Raw genomic sequence first — 15,920 nt, 5'->3', positions numbered from 1 at the left:
AATCCAGAAAACCCGACTGGATTAGCAAAGATCAATAAAACCCGTCTCCCCTCTCCTCCCCCTTACAAATATCCCCTCCACTATTGAGAAAAATCAAGCTAACAGAATACTTCAGTCCGGCATGGCAGGAATCGTGATAGGGGAGTGCAACTAGAGCAACTACCCCCTGGTCAGAAAGAGCTCTAAGCCAGCTGGAAGCTAAATAATCACAGCTTGGGCTTTGTAGTCCAGTGTTCTTCAGAAAATTCCCGCCAGTCTGCGCAGGGCCAGCAAGATTGGTAAGCAAAATTCCTGCTGGTTTGTGCAGGGCCAGCAAGAGCCTTCAACAGTAGCTTCCTCCCCTCCCAGCAGCTCTCAGTACTTAGCAGCAGGATTCACTTAGGCAGCCTTGGGGCATTTGCTGAGTGGTGGCCGACTCTGATGATGCAACTTCCTCTTGCCTCAGAGGCCACGCAACCCATCATAGGACCCAAGGCTACCTTACTGAATCCCTGCTGCAGGCAAGTACTGGGAGGGGGAGGAAGCCATTGTTGGAGGCTGGGAAGCTGCTGGATAAAGGGAGAGCTGCTACTGGAGATGGAGGGAGGGGAAAGAGATGCTGCTGGGAGGGAAGGAAGAGAACAGAGTTACACAGAAATATCTTTTGAAATCCACCATGGAATCCAGGAGCTGTGAGGAACCCCTGTAGTCCAGAAGCCACCACATCTAGTAGAGTAAGGGACCTGGGAGGTTTCCAGGTGTTACCTTGAAGGAGGGTGAGGTAGGGATGCTGGGAGGGCCCAGGTGTACCTCCAAAGCTGAATCCTGATGGATGTAATCCTACTAGTTTCTGGATTCATCTGCTGTTGATGACGAGGAATATTTTTTCTTTTTCTTCATTAGGTTTCCCATATTTTTTTTTTCATTGTTTTCACTTTTCTTCCTGACAGCGACAATACCTGTGGTGCTTGGTTTATGTCATAACAATTATTTAAAATTTTTGTTAGGATTGCAGGATCCTAAATTGGATACTTTTTAAATTTTAATAAAAATATTCTGGCACAAGTGTTGAACCTTAAAAAAGGTTTGAAAATAATTAATGATAATTAACTAATAAAAATAGTACACATTTAATTTTCCCCACCACCAAATTTCCCCATCCCACCCCACCCAGCTACTTTTTCATGCCACTCGGCTGGAAAAAATTTCTGGGGAGAACACTGGGAGAATCCCGCAAGTAGATCTGTTTGCATCCCCCCTCAACCACAAGTTGCCTCATTTCTGCTCCAGGATTTATTCTCCTCACTGGCTCGAGGTGGATGCTTTCCTTCTGGACTGGATGGATCTGTTTCTCTATGTGTTCTCTCCATTTCCTCTGATTCTGAAGACTCTCGTCCGTTCACGCCACCATGATTCTGATAGCTCCGCGGTGGCCCAGACAACCCTGGTTCTCCCTGCTGCTTCGACTCAGTGCCAGGGAGCCTCTGCTTCTTCCTTTTTTTCCTTCTCTTCTTTCTCAGAGTCAAGGCTCTCTTCTTCATCCCAACCTGCAGTCCTTGCACTTGACAGCTTGGTATCTCGTCGCCTAACTGCCTCGTTCCACTTCTCTCAATCTGTTCGGGATGTTCTAGAGGCTTCCAAGAAATGCTCCACTAGGCAGTGTTATTCTCAAAAGTGGACCAGATTTTCTTCTTGGTGTATTTCACTATGCCTGGAGCCGCATTCTGCCTCCTTGTGTTCTGTGCTGGACTATCTGTTGCACTTGTCTCGGTCTGGTCTCAAATCAACATCTATTTGAGTCCACCTCAGTGCCATTGCTGCTTTTCATCAGCCGCTTGATGGGAAAATGCTCTCTGTGCATCCGGTGTTTTCCCGATTTATAAAGGGTCTTTTCAATGTTCATCCTCCACTCAAACCTCCTCTGGTGGTTTGGGATCTCAATGTTGTCCTTGCTCAGTTAATGAAGCCTTCTTTTGAGCCAATCAATCGGGCTCATTTGAAGTATTTCACTTGGAAAGTAATGTTTCTTATTGCTCTCATTTCTGCTTGCAGGGTCAGGGAGCTGCAAGCTTTGGTTGCTGATCCACCTTTCACCGTTTTTCATCATGGTAAGGTGGTCCTCCGTACCCATCCTAAATTTTTGCCTAAAGTGGTTTCAGATTTCCTCCTCAACCAATCCATTGTTCTTCCAGTATTTTTTCCTAAGCCTCATTCTCACCCTGGAGAAGTGGCGCTTCACACTTTGGACTGTAAGTGTGCGTTGGCTTTCTACTTGCAACATACTCAGGCTCATCGGACTGCCCCTCAACTCTTCATATCTTTTAATCCAAATCAGTTGGGGCGTCCCGTGTCTAAGTGAACCTTATCCAACTGGTTGGCTGCTTGTATCTGTCCAACCCCACGCTGGCTCTGTGATGTAAACAAAATAAATAAAAAAGACTTTTCCTCTCTCTCTTAGGTGCTAGTTCACCCTTGCTGTTTTAATACCAGCTCTGGCAGGAGACACATTGTAATCACAAAACAGAAAATAAAATTTATTTTTCTACCTTTTGTTATCTGGTCATTATTCAAATCATGTTGGTCCCAGGCTTTGATTGTCTTCTGATAACTCGCTTTCCAGGGTCTCCTGCCCATTTATTATTTCCATCTTCCATCTCTATCCTTCCCTTCTGTTTCCCTTCCCTCCCCTCCCCCGGAGGTATGGTACCCTTTTCCTTTTTTCACCTCTATCCCCGCAGCTGCAGTGATGGACCTCACCATCCCCAGTTCCACCATCTCTCCTTTTCTCAACTACCTTTTCATCCAACATCTCTCCCTCCTTCCCCACCACCCCAGGGTCTACCATCTCTCCCTTTCTCTTCCCAACTACATTCCTGTCCAGTATCTCTATCCCCTCTCCACACCATCCCTTGTGTCCAACTTCTCTTTTCTGTTCCTTCCCTCTCTTCATCCCATTGTCTACCATCTCTCTCCCTCTCCTCTGTTTTTAGACCCATTATTTCTTCCCCACCTTCAGTCCGGCATATACACGTTTCTTTGGACCCCTTCTTCTCTCCCTCTGTGTACTTCTACACCAGGGCCTGGCCCCCCTGAAGGCCTGCATGTTTTTCCCCTTCTTTCTAGTGTCCTCCAGCTTCCCGGCCTCACCTTCAAAGCAGCCTGCTAGGATCGCTACAGTCTACCGGTGATCCTCTGCAGGCTGCTTTGAAGGCGAGACCGGGAAGCCGGGAAAGAGATGGTAGACAATGAGATGGAGGGAGAGAAGGAACAGGGTATTTTCTCGCGGGCCAAATTTAATTACCCTGCGTGCCTGAGTTTGACACCCCTGATGTAGAGGTAGATGCCTTTCTACTAGTTTTTTCCAATCTTTGTACTTGGCAGTTTGGTACCTCCTGGGATAGCCAGGGGCAATAACAAATGCCTGTATCTTCGTGTTGTATACAGATCACCAAGACAAAAGGAGGGTGCAGACAATGAACTAATTGGAAGACATTGAGACCATCACACTGCGTGGAGATACAGTGCTGATGGGAGACTTTAATATGCCTGATATGGACTGGAATGAACCTTCTGCTACAACCAGCGGCAGCAAGAGACTTCTAGCCTCCATGCGAGGAGCAAGCCTCAAGCAGATGATATTAGAACCCACAAGGGATCGGGCAATCCTGGACCTGTTACTCACCAACGGAGACAGTGTCACAGAAGTATTGGTGGTAGAAACCTTGGCCTCCAGCGACCACAACATGGTGTGGTTCCACCTCAAGAAAGGAACCACTAGGTCAAATGGTGTCAGGTCAAAAGCGCGCCGGGACAAAGGCGCGCCCAGACAATTGAGCGCAGTGTGCGCTGCCGCGCCGCTCTAAATTACTGTTTTTAGTGCTCCGACGGGAGGGGGGTGTGGGGGGGGAACCCCCCCCCCACTTTACTTAATAGACTGCGCTGCGTTGTGGGGGGTTGTAACCCCCCACATTTTACTGAAAACTTCACTTTTTCCCTGTTTTTAGGGAAAAAGTTCAGTTTACAGTAAAATCTGGAGGGTTACAACCCCCCATAACGCCGGTGCGATGTCTATTAAGTAAACTGGGGGGGTTCCTCAACAAAACCCCCGTCGGAGCTCCTAAAAACTAATTTAGAGCGGTACGGCGGCGCGCGCTGTGCTCAATTGTCGGCGCGCGCTTTTGTCTTTCGCGCCGTTGTCTATGAACCAGGTCAAATACATCGACTAAGGTCCTAAATTTTAAAGGAACAAACTTTCAGGGCATGGGGGACTATGTCTACAAAGCGCTGCAAAACTAAAGCACGACGGACAGTGTAGAGGTATTATGGTTGGCTCTGAAATCTATCCTGCAAGAAGCAACCAACATATACATAAAAACCGTGAGCAAATGACACAGAAAAAATAGACCACAGTGGTTCTCCGTGGAGATCTCAGAACTAGTAAAGCAAAAGGAAAAAGCTTTCATAACCTACAAACTATCACAACGACCAGAAGCTAAAGAAACCTATCTGGCGAAATCTAGAAAAGTTAAAATGCAAGTCAGAGAGGCCAAACTCCAGATGGAAGAAAACATAGCTAGGCAGGTTAAGAAAGGGGAGATATCCTTTTTTAAATACGTTAGTGACAGGAAGAACACAAGCAGTATTGGGCGCCTAAAGAAACTTGACGGCAACTTTACAGACTTGGACGCAGACAAAGCAGAACTACTCAATAACTACTTCTGCTCAGTCTTCATCTGCGAAGCGCCAGGCTCCGGACCTCAGCTACAGACAAAGGGGATATGGAATTTAGAAACATAGAACATGAAGGCAGAAAAGGGCCACGGCCCATCTAGTCTGCCCACACTAATGGCCCACCCCCTAACTACCTCCATGAAGAGATCCCACATGCCACTCATCTTTTCTTAAAATCTGGCACGCTGCTTACCTCAATTACCTGTTGTGGAAGATTATTCCAGCGATCAACCACCTTTTCGGTGAAGAAATATTTTCTGATGTCGCCATGAAATTTCCCACCCCTGATTTTCAATGGATGCCCTCTTGTTGCCGTGGGTCCTTTAAGGAAAAAGAGATCCTCTTCCACCTCGATATGGCCAGTGACATATTTGAACGTCTCGATCATGTCTCCCCTCTCTCTGCGTTCCTCGAGTGAGTACAGCTGCAACTTACCCAGTCGTTTCTCATACTGGAGATCCTTGAGTCCTGAGACATCCTGGTGGCCATTCGCTGAACCGACTCAACTCTCCGCACATCTTTTTGATAATGCGGCCTCCAGAATTGTACATGGTATTCCAGATGGTGTCTCACCATGGATCTGTACAACGGCATTATGACCTCGGGCTTACGGCTGACGAAACTTCTACGGATACAGCCCATGATTTGTCTAGCCCTGGATGAAGCTTTCTCCACTTGATTTCTCCACTTGATTGGCAGTCTTCATGTCTTCGCTAATGATCATCCCCAAGTCATGTTCTGCTACAGTCCTTGCTAGGATCTCACCATTTAGGGTATAAGTCCTGCATGGATTTTTGCCACCAAGGTGCATGACCTTGTATTTTTTGGCATTGAAACTTAGTTGCCAAGTCTTTGACCAATGCTCCAGCAGGAGTAGGTCCTGCGTCAAACTGTCGGGCATTGAGCTTTTGTCGGGCACTGTGCTTTCATCTGTTGTGCGGTTGCCTACCATGTTGCATAGTTTGGCGTCATCGGCAAATAATGTAATTTTACCTCAAAGCCCCTCAGCCAAGTCTCTTATGAAGATGTTAAATAGGATCGGGCCCAAGATCGAGCCCTGCGGCACTCCGCTGATCACCTCCATCGTATCGGAGAGGGTACCGTTTACCACTACCCTCTGAAGTCTACCTCTAAGCCAGTCCCCAACCCATGCGGTTAATGTTTCACCCAGTCCCATCGAACCCATCTTGCTCAATAACCTGCGGTGTGGGACACTATCAAACGCTTTGCTGAAGTCCAAGTACACAACGTCCAGGACTTCGTAAAACCATGTTGATGGGGATCTCGTAGATTCTCCTCGTTCAGGATCGTATCCAATTGGCGTTTGATTAGTGTTTCCATAAGTTTACTCACTATCGATGGGAGACTCACCGATCTATAATTCTCAACCTCCGTCCTGTATCCCTTTTTGTGGAGTGGAATGACGTTAGCCATTTTCCAATCCAACGGGACTCTTCCTGTACTTAGGGAAAGATTGAAGAACGTGGATAATTACATTACATTACATTACATTAGGGACTTCTATTCCGCCTATATCTTGCAGTTCAAGGCGGATTACAAAAGAGCTAACTGGACATTTTCAGTGAAGTTACAACAGTATTGGTTGGTTTTTTTTTTGGTTATAAAGGAGGAGAGGTAGCTGGATTAATTCCGGAAGAACTTGCAAATTGGATATTAAATTGACTGTACGTTACTGTGTGATATAATAAATAGATTACAGTTAGAGTACAAATAAGATTACGTTACATTTCAGGGATCTGAATACTTGGTTGGTGTTTTGGGGAGGAAGAGATTATTTAAGAGAGGTTTTGGGGGAGAATTTATCTAGGAGGAGGGGGAAGGGTTGGGTTAAGATATCTGGATACAGTTTTTGAAAATTAGAGTTTTGATTTCTTTTCAAAAAGTTTTGAAGTCGCCCGTTGCCGTCAACAGGTTGGAGATGGAGTGGTTAAGTTTTACTGCTTGTGTCGCCAGACGGTTATCAAACATCTTTTTGCGCTGAGTGCCCTTGAGTGGAGGGAAGGCAAAAGGGTTCGGAGTTCTTCTTTGTTTTGAGGTGAGGATTTGGTTTAGGTGATTGTTTAGGTAGGGGGGGCGGAGCCGTTTAATGCTTTGAATAATAGACAGTAGAATTTGAATTGAATTTGTGCTTGCATAGGTAGCCAGTGAGAGTCTAGGAAGGCAGTTGTAATATCATATTTTCTCAGGGAGTAGATCAGTCTGAGGGCAGTGTTTTGTATAGTCTGAAGTTGTTTTATCATGTTGACAGGACAAGGTAGATAGAGGGAATTGCAATAGTCTAGTAGACCTAAGACTAGGGATTGGACAATTAGCCTGAATTGTGCTGTGTCGAAGACGTCACTCAACTCCCTGGGGTGTAGTTTGTCCGGTCCCATAGCTTTGTTCACCTTGAGTCTTGATAGCTCCTCGTAGACACTGCTGGGCGTAAACTCGAAATTTCGAAACGGGTCTTCTGAGTTTTCCCTCATCGGCAGCTGAGGGCCGGATCCCGGCGCCTCACAAGTGAAGACCGAGCAGAAGTATTCATTTAAAAGTTTGGCATTGTCGGAGTCCGATTCTATCCCAGCTGTGTTTCTTTTTGTGTCACTAATATACCGGAAGAAGGATTTATCGCCCTTCTTGATGTTCTTCGCAAGGTTCTCCTCCATTCGGAGTTTGTCCTCCCTGACTGCCGTTTTGACCGCTTTTGATTTTGCGAGATAGTCTTCCTTGGATTCTCGCTTCCCTGATTGTTTGTAGATGATGAACGCTCTCTTCTTCTTTTTTATGAGGTCTGAGATCTCTGCAGAGAACCACTGTGGTCTATTGTTTCTTCGCCGTTTACTTACTGATTTGACGAAGCGGTTGGTTGCTTCATGTAAGGTTAATTTCAGAGTTGACCACACTACCTCTACATTATCTGTTTCGGCATGGTTTTGCAGTGCCTGATGGACGAAATCTCCCATGCTTTCGAAGTTTGTACCCTTAAAGTTTAGGACCTTGGTTGATGTGCTTGACTTAGTGAAACCTTTCCTGAGGTTGAACCATATCATGCTGTGGTCACTGGAGGCCAACGTATTGCCTACCGAGACCTCTGTAACACTTTCTCCATTGGTGAGTATTAGGTCTAGTATCGCTCGATCCCTAGTGGGCTCTAATACCATTTGTCTGAGTCTTGCTCCCTTTATAGAGGTTAATAGCTTCCTGCTGCCGCTGGTCGTAGCGGAAAGATTGTTCCAATCCACATCAGGCATATTGAAGTCTCCTAACAATACTGTGTCTCCACGCAAAGTGATATTCTCAATGTCTTCGACTAATTCTATATCCATGTCCTCCTGTTGTCTTGGAGGTCTGTATACTACACCAAGATACAGGCATTTGTCCTTCCCCCTAGCCAAATTCACCTAGAGGGATTCCCCGGTGTACTTGACATCTGCGATTTTGGTAACTTTGATGTCCTCTTTAGTGTATGGTGCTACCCCTCCTCCCATTTTGCCCTCTCTGTCCCGCCAAAGTAAGTTGTATCCCGGTATAGCCATATCCCACCTATGGGAGTCCGTGAACCAAGTCTCGGATATCGCCACCACATCTAGGTCGGCGTTCCTCATTTCCGTCTCTAATTCCAGAATCTTATTGCCCAAACTGTGGGCATTAACGTACATAGCCCTCCATACCTTATGTTTGCTATTTCCCTGTGTAGATATTCCTTTTTGAGCTAATTGGACTCCTATAATACTGTTTGCAATGTGTGTACTTACCTCGGACTCGGAAATGCAGTGTGTACTTACCTCGGATTCAGAAATGGATTGGCAACGTCTACCATGAGCTATCAAAACTAAAAGTAAACAAAACTATGGGCCAGAAAAATCTACTCCCTAGAGTACTTCGAGAATTGAGAGATGTCCTGGCAGAACCGTTAACCGAGCTATTCAATTTTTTCCTAAGCAAGGGAAAAGTTCCCTTGGACTGGAAAACTGCCAATATTATTCTGCTCCACAAAAGAGATGCAGGTCAGAGGCTGTAAATTATAGACCGGTGAGTCTCGCATCAATAGTGAGTAAACTCATGGGAACGTTGATTAAATACAGTTTGGACACGATTTTGGATGATGAAACATTAAGGGATCCTCAGCAGCATGGCTTTACGAAGGGAAGGTCTTGTCAATCCAATCTGATAAGCTTCTTTGACTTGGTAACAAAAAAACTGGCTGGGGGAGAGTCCCTGGACATCGTGTATTGTCCCACACTGTAGATTATTGAACAAGATGAACACGTTAGGACTAGGAGAAGCACTGACAGCATGGGTAGAAGATTGGCTTAACTGCAGAATTCAAAGGGTGATGGTAAACGGTATTCCCTCAAAATCGTCGAAAGTGACAGTGGAGTGCCGCAGGGCTTGGTCTTGGGCCCGATGCTATTTAATATCTTTGTAAGGGATCTGACTCAGGAACTTCGAGGCAAAATTACATTATTCGCCGATGACGCTAAACTATGCAACGTTGTGGGCAGGGCAACAGAACCTGACAGCGCAACCAGGCCCAACACTATGGAGCAGGACCTACAGAGTTATGCTTAAAAGATGAATTCTCAAGGGAGGGGGGTTCTTAAGTGGGCAGACTTGGGCCGCCGGCCTTTTTCTGCCGTCATACTCTGTTTATGTTTCTATCTTCAGATCCTGTCGGATTCATGTTGGATACATCCAGAAAACTGTCTACATAGCAGTGCTACTCACAGAAGTAGACATAGTTTTCATCGTGGTGAACTCTGCATCGTCAGGATGCTTCATCCTGCTCTGTATATTCACTGTTGGATTTCCTTCTCCAGTTTAGGTTTTAAAACCATTTCAGTCACAGTTAACCTTAGTACCGTCAGTGCTTTCCACATGCCAGTCAACAAAAATTCTCTGACTGCTGGTCCTTGTGTTCCCAAGGTTATGAAGGGATTTTCAATATCTAACCATCTCTCAAACCGTTTCCACTGGTTTGGGTCTTCCATTTCAGCCAATGTCCTCCTCTCATCTTGCTGATCTCACTTTCACAGTGATATTTCTTAATCTACATCACTCGTGCACATCGAGTGAGTGAGTTTCAAGAGTTGGTATTGAACCCACCTTTTACGTTTTCTACCGGGATACGGTAGTTCTATGCTCCCTTCCTGAATTCCTACTGAATGTAGTCACGGTATTTCATTGGAATCAATCATTTTGGGCTTCCAGTTTTTTCCAAGTCTCATTCTTACCTGGGAGAAACAGCTCTTCATACCTTATACTATAAACGAGCTGTGGATACCAACTGTTCCTCTTCTTTGATCCTCACAATTTGGGTCGGCCTGTAACCAACTTGGCAGGTTTCTACTGTGCTCAGGCTGGGCATAAGGTCCCAGCTATGGCAGCTTTAGTTGCTTTCTTGCATTCCACTCCCATAGATAAAATCTGTAAAGCAGCTACTTGGTCCTCAGTTCATGTTCCACTACTGTCTGGAATCCTTTCTAGATGGGATGGTCACTTCGGCCAAGCAGTATTCCAAAATTTGTTCTCTTAATGGCCAACACTCAGAATATGCTGCCTGCTTGTCCTGGGATAAAGCACAGTTATTTACCATAACAGGTGTTATTCAGGGACAGCAGGCAAATAATATTACTACCCATCCACCTCCCCTGGTTGGCTTCTTAGTTTGCTTACGAAACTGAGGTACAACGAACCTACGTTGAGCGGGAAGGCACTCGCAAAGTTTCTTAAAACTTAAAGCGACAGTGCACTTTTAATACAGTTTGAACTGGGGCTCTGTGATGACATCACCCACATGTGAGAATATCTGCCTGCTGTCCCTGGATAACACCTGTTACGGTAAGTAACTGCTTTTTGCCTTTGTTTTTTATTTACCCTCATAAATACCTAATGTAGCACTGATATGGCTTGTTCTTTATAGGAATTTACATTGTGATTTTGTTTACATGCTTGTACTGTGTGTCAAAATAAAACAACCCTCCTTCCCCGCCCCCCAAAGTATTTCCTTTGCGCTCACTGTTTTATCCCAGGACAAGCAGGCATGATATTCTCACATGTGGGTGACGTCATCTACAGAGTCCCGAAGTGGACAGCTTTTCAAGCAAACTTGATTGAAGATTCAAGTTTGCTGTGCTGCATCACGCATGTGTGCCTCCTGCTCCATTAGAGGGTGCATCCTCACCTCGTGGTCTCCAGTTCGTTTTTTTCCGCGGAGCCAAGAAGTCTTGTATTTTTTAGGCTTTGCCCCAAGTGCCTTCTAGCATCGCGATTTCTTATTTTCTTTCGTTGGAAGTCGCTGTGCACGTGTTACTTTTCTTTTCCTGCTCTGATTCACGTAGTCGCGGTTCTTTTGCTCAACCCGGGGGCTCCCGGGTTGTCGCAGCCGCGTGGCCTCGTGGGCCGCGGCCGGTTGTTTTTCTATGTCCCGGCCCGTGACCGGATTTAAAAAGTGCACCAGATGCGATCGTCTATTATCCATCACAGACCTGCATTGCTGGTGCCTCCTTTGCCTGGGGGCTGACCATCCCGGCGAAGTCCTCTAAGTCCTCTGGTCGTGCCTCCACCACCCGGGAATACTCAAAGTCGAGGTTGCCCTCGGTGGAGTGCACTGCGGCGTCGGACATGCTATCAATGCTGTCCGTGCCGGTGTTTCAGGACATGCTCCGGGCGATGATCTCGTCGAAGCTGTCCGCTGCGTTGGCCCACCTTCATCCGGCCCTGACCTCGACCTCACGTGCGCCGGACAAGCCTGAGCCCCGTGTCGAGACCCCTCGGGGCAAGGTGTGTCGTTCTCGCTGCCTCTTGTCCTCCTCCAATTCTTCACCGAGGCACTCGAGACGTTCGTCTCCCACGGAGCTCCGCGGGGTGAAACGTCGATCGAAGCCTCGGGCCACCGACTTTCTAAGAAGGCTCGGAGTTCACCTCCGCTGCGGGGCCGCTCCCCCACGTCTCGTTCTGGAGGGCCGCTGCGGGTTGCTGAGCTGTCCCTCGCTAACCCTAGGCTTGTGTTGACTCCCCCTCGGTCCGGGGCTCTGGTCCGAGGCTCCAGGCTTTCGCTGAGGGAGTTCGGGGAACGGTCTCTGGCCCGGCGTTGGTCGGTGCCCCGTACCCCGGCGGCGTCCCTGAGGGGCTCCTCAAGGCGATGCAGGTCCTCAACCCCGGAGCATTTTCCGAGCGTCTCCCCGGTGTCGGAACGAGGGTCTGAGTGGGAACCTCGCTATTCGAGGGAGGCTTCTCCTTCATTTTTGGCGAGGCGGAGGTCTCGTTCCCCATCCCCGCACAGGGCTACGGGAATGTCCCGCCCTTCTTTTACGAGGTTTGTCCAGGACATGAGTCGTGCCCTTGACTTGGACCTCCAGTCGGACTCCAGGTATTCCAAGGAGTATCTGGCGGAGCTGGATATGCCCTCTCCGCCCCGGGAGTCCCTTAGGCTACCGTTAACCCCTGTACTCCGGCAGACGTTCATCAGAAACCTCGAGACTCCTTACATGGTGACGGCTGTCCCCTCTAAAATGGAGTCCAAATATCGTACGGTGCCCTGCCCGGGGTTCAAGCAACCGCAGTTGTCCCACCAGTCGCTGCTGGTGGAATCTTCCTTGAAGAAGGCTCACCCCTCTAGGGTCTCGGCAGCGGTCCCTCCAGGTCGTGAGGGCAGGACCCTGGACAAATTCGGACAACGCCTCTATCAGAACTCTATAATGGCCTCTAGAGTGCTGAATTACACGTTCACTTTTTCCTCATATCTGAAACATCTGATCGGGCTGTTGGGAGCCTTCACGACGGATTTGCCGTCCTCCCGCCATGGGGCGTTTGGCCTCCTCCTGGAGGATTTTTCAAACCACTTCCATCTGTTCCACGCAGCCTATGACGGCTTCGAGCTTTCATCCAGGATCGCAGCCTTTGCTGTGGCCATGCGTCGGCTGGCGTGGTTGCGTCTGGTCGACATGGACCCCAATCTGCAAGATCGATTGGCTAACCTCCCTTGTGTTGGCAAGGAACTCTTTTGACGACACTATTGAGGCGGCTACGAAGCGCCTGTCGGAACATGAGCGGTCGTTTGCTTCTCTGGTTCGTCCCAAACCTAAGCCGCCCGCTTCTCGACCTTTCCGGGGACTTCCACGCTGTTACCCGCAGAAGTCCACCCCGGCCTTTTCTCGGCCTCCGCCTCGCCATCAGCAGGCTCATCCTAGGGCTTTACCTAAATCTCAGCTGCCTGCGGCAGCTAAGCCATCCCTGTCTTTTTGATGGGATGCGCGGATGGGGGCTGGCCCCCTCCGCCCCATTATCAGGCCTTCTTCCCATCGGGGGTTGCATCAGAGCCTTTTACCCTCGGGAGCAAATCACGTTGGACGCATGGGTCCTTGGCGTGATCTCATCCGGGTACTCTCTCAACTTTCGGGAAATTCCTCCCGACAATCCTCCCTCTGCGTGTCCTCCCAATCGGTCCCAGTTGCCCCTCCTTCTCTCGGAGGCTCGAGACCTTCTTCGCCTGCGGGCGGTGGAGGTGGTCCCTCCCAGTCAACGGGGGCGGGGGTTTTACTCCCGTTACTTCTTGGTACCAAAGAAAATGGGGGACCTGCGCCCGATTCTGGACTTGAGACGCCTCAACAAATTTCTTGTGCGGGAGAAGTTTCGGATGCTTTCCCTTCCGATTCTTTATCCCTTGCTGGACGAGGGTGATTGGCTCTGCTCCCTCGATCTGAAGAAGGCCTACACACATGTTCCGGTGCATCCCGCTTACCGCCGCTTTCTGCGGTTTCAGGTGGGAGACCACCATCTGCAATATCGGGTTCTTCCCTTTGGCCTGGCCTCATCCCCCCGAGTCTTTATGAAGTGTCTCGTGGTGGTGGCCTTGCAATCCCATGGTCTTCAGGTGTTCCCCTACCTCGACGAATGGTTGATCAAGGCTCCGTCCCGGAAGGGGGTTATCTCAGCGACCCGACAGACTATTATCTTCCTTCAGAGTCTGGGGTTCGAGGTAAACTTTCCAAAATCCCAGCTGTGCCCATCTCAGTCCTTACAGTTCATCGGGGCCGTGCTGGACACGGTTCGCCTCCGTTCCTTCCTTCCTCTTCCGTGTCTGGAGGCGTTGGTAAATCTGAGTCAACAGATTTCCCTGCAGACCTCGGTCTCGACGCGGAAAATGATGACTGCTGGGCCATATGGCCTCGACCGTCCATGTCACACCATTCGCCTGTCTACATCTGCGAATTCCGCAATGGACATTGGCCTCTCAATGGCGTCAGGACCGGGACTCGATTGCCCGTCCCATGACGGTGACTCCTTCTTTGAAACGATCGCTCCGTTGGTGGGCCAACTCTTCCAATCTTTCCAAGGGTTTGCTCTTTCTCGCCCCTCCCCACCACAAGGTTCTGACCACGGACTCGTCGGAGTATGTTTGGGGGGCTCATCTGGATGGTCTATGCACTCAGGGGATGTGGTCAGCAGAGGATCGTCGCTGTCACATCAACGTGCTGAAACTTCGGGCCATCTATCTCGCCACTGTGGCCTTCCGGCATCTGCTTCACGACCGGGTGGTTCTCGTCCGTACGGACAACCAAGTGGCGATGTATTATGTAAACAAGCAAGGAGGGACGGGGTCCTGGTCCCTCTGTCAGGTAGCTCTGCGTCTCTGGGAGTGGGCGGTTTCCCACAACATCTTCGAGCGGTTTACATACAAGGGGAGCGGAACTGTCTGGCGGACAAACTCAGCCGTCTCCTCCAGCCGCACGAGTGGTCGCTGCATTCTCAGGTCTTGCGACAGGTGTTCAACAGGTGGGGGACTCCTCAGATAGATCTGTTCGCCTCCCCCCCTCAATCACAAACTGCCTCTCTTCTGTTCCCGGATGTACTCCCCGGATCGTCTCGAGGCCGACGCCTTCCTCCTTGACTGGGAGGGCAGGTTCTTCTACGCGTTCCCGCCTTTTCCTCTGATTCTGCGGACGCTGGTACATCTCAAATCGGTGCGGGCCACTCTGATCTTGATTGCTCCTCGGTGGCCCCGTCAGCCTTGGTTTTCCCTGCTACTTCAACTCGGTGTCAGGGAACCTCTGCTTCTGCCTGTGTTTCCCTCTCTACTATAGTCGAGGTTCACTGTTGCATCCCAATCTTCAGTCTCTTCATCTGACTGCTTGGTTTCTTTCCCCCTGACTTCTTTTCCTGTGTCTCAGTCGGTCAGGGAAGTGTTGGAGGCTTCTCGGAAAGTCTCGACTAGACTTTGCTATACTCAGAAGTGGACGCGATTCTCGTCCTGGTGTTCTTCCCATCATTGGGGAACCTGTCTCAGTACCTGTGTCTTCGGTTCTGGAGTATTTGCTTCATTTGTCTCATTCCGGTCTGAAGACTACTTCTATTCGAGTACATCTTAGTGCGATCGCTGCATTCCATCAGCATCTTGACGGGAAGTCCCTTTCACTTCACCCCTTGGTTTCGCGTTTTATGAGGGGTCTTTTGAATGTTCATCCTCCTCTCAAACCTCCTCCTGTGGTTTGGGATCTTAATGTGGTGTTGGCTCAACTTATGAAACCTCCATTTGAGCCCATGGATAAGTGTTATCTCAAATTCCTCACTTGTAAGGTGATCTTCCTGCTTGCACTTACGTCTGCTCGACGGGTTAGTGAGCTGCAGGCGTTGGTAGCGGATCCGCCTTTCACGGTATTCCATCATGACAAGGTGGCTCTCCGCACTCACCCTAAGTTTCTACCTAAGGTGGTATCTGATTTTCATCTCAATCAGTCCATTGTTCTTCCGGTGTTTTTTCCCAAGCCCCACTCTCATCCTGACGAGGTGGCGCTTCACACTCTTGACTGTAAGAGGGCGTTGGCTTTTTATCTTCAACGCATTCAGTCTCATCGGACATTTCCTCAATTGTTTTTGTCCTTCGACCCTAATCGGTTGGGACGCCTGGTTTCCAAGCACACCTTGTCCAACTGGTTGGCTGCTTGTATTTCTTTTTGCTACGCTCAGGCTGGTCTCGCGCTGCATGGTCGAGTTACGGGGCATAAGGTCCGAGCGATGGCAGCCTCTGTAGCTTTCCTCAGGTCCACGCCTATCGAGGAGATTTGCAAGGCTGCCACTTGGTCTTCGGTTCATACTTTCACCTCCCACTATTGTCTGGATACTCTGTCCAGAAGCGACGGCCGGTTTGGCCAGTCGGTTTTGCGCAATCTGTTTTTTTGATTTACCAACTTCCCTCCGTCCCTTTT

At 48.9% G+C, this 15,920-nt stretch overlaps 1 protein-coding gene across 2 annotated transcripts in view; it reads left to right on the top strand.

Moving 5' to 3' along the window:
* FKBP4 (FKBP prolyl isomerase 4) overlaps positions 1–15,920 on the top strand; it is a 143,648-nt gene that overhangs the window by 5,416 nt on the left and 122,312 nt on the right. The window lies entirely within an intron of this gene.

Source organism: Geotrypetes seraphini, chromosome 7 (assembly GCF_902459505.1).
Source record: "Geotrypetes seraphini chromosome 7, aGeoSer1.1, whole genome shotgun sequence".
Taxonomy (NCBI): domain Eukaryota; kingdom Metazoa; phylum Chordata; class Amphibia; order Gymnophiona; family Dermophiidae; genus Geotrypetes; species Geotrypetes seraphini.
This window is presented reverse-complemented; position numbering and strand designations above follow the sequence as displayed.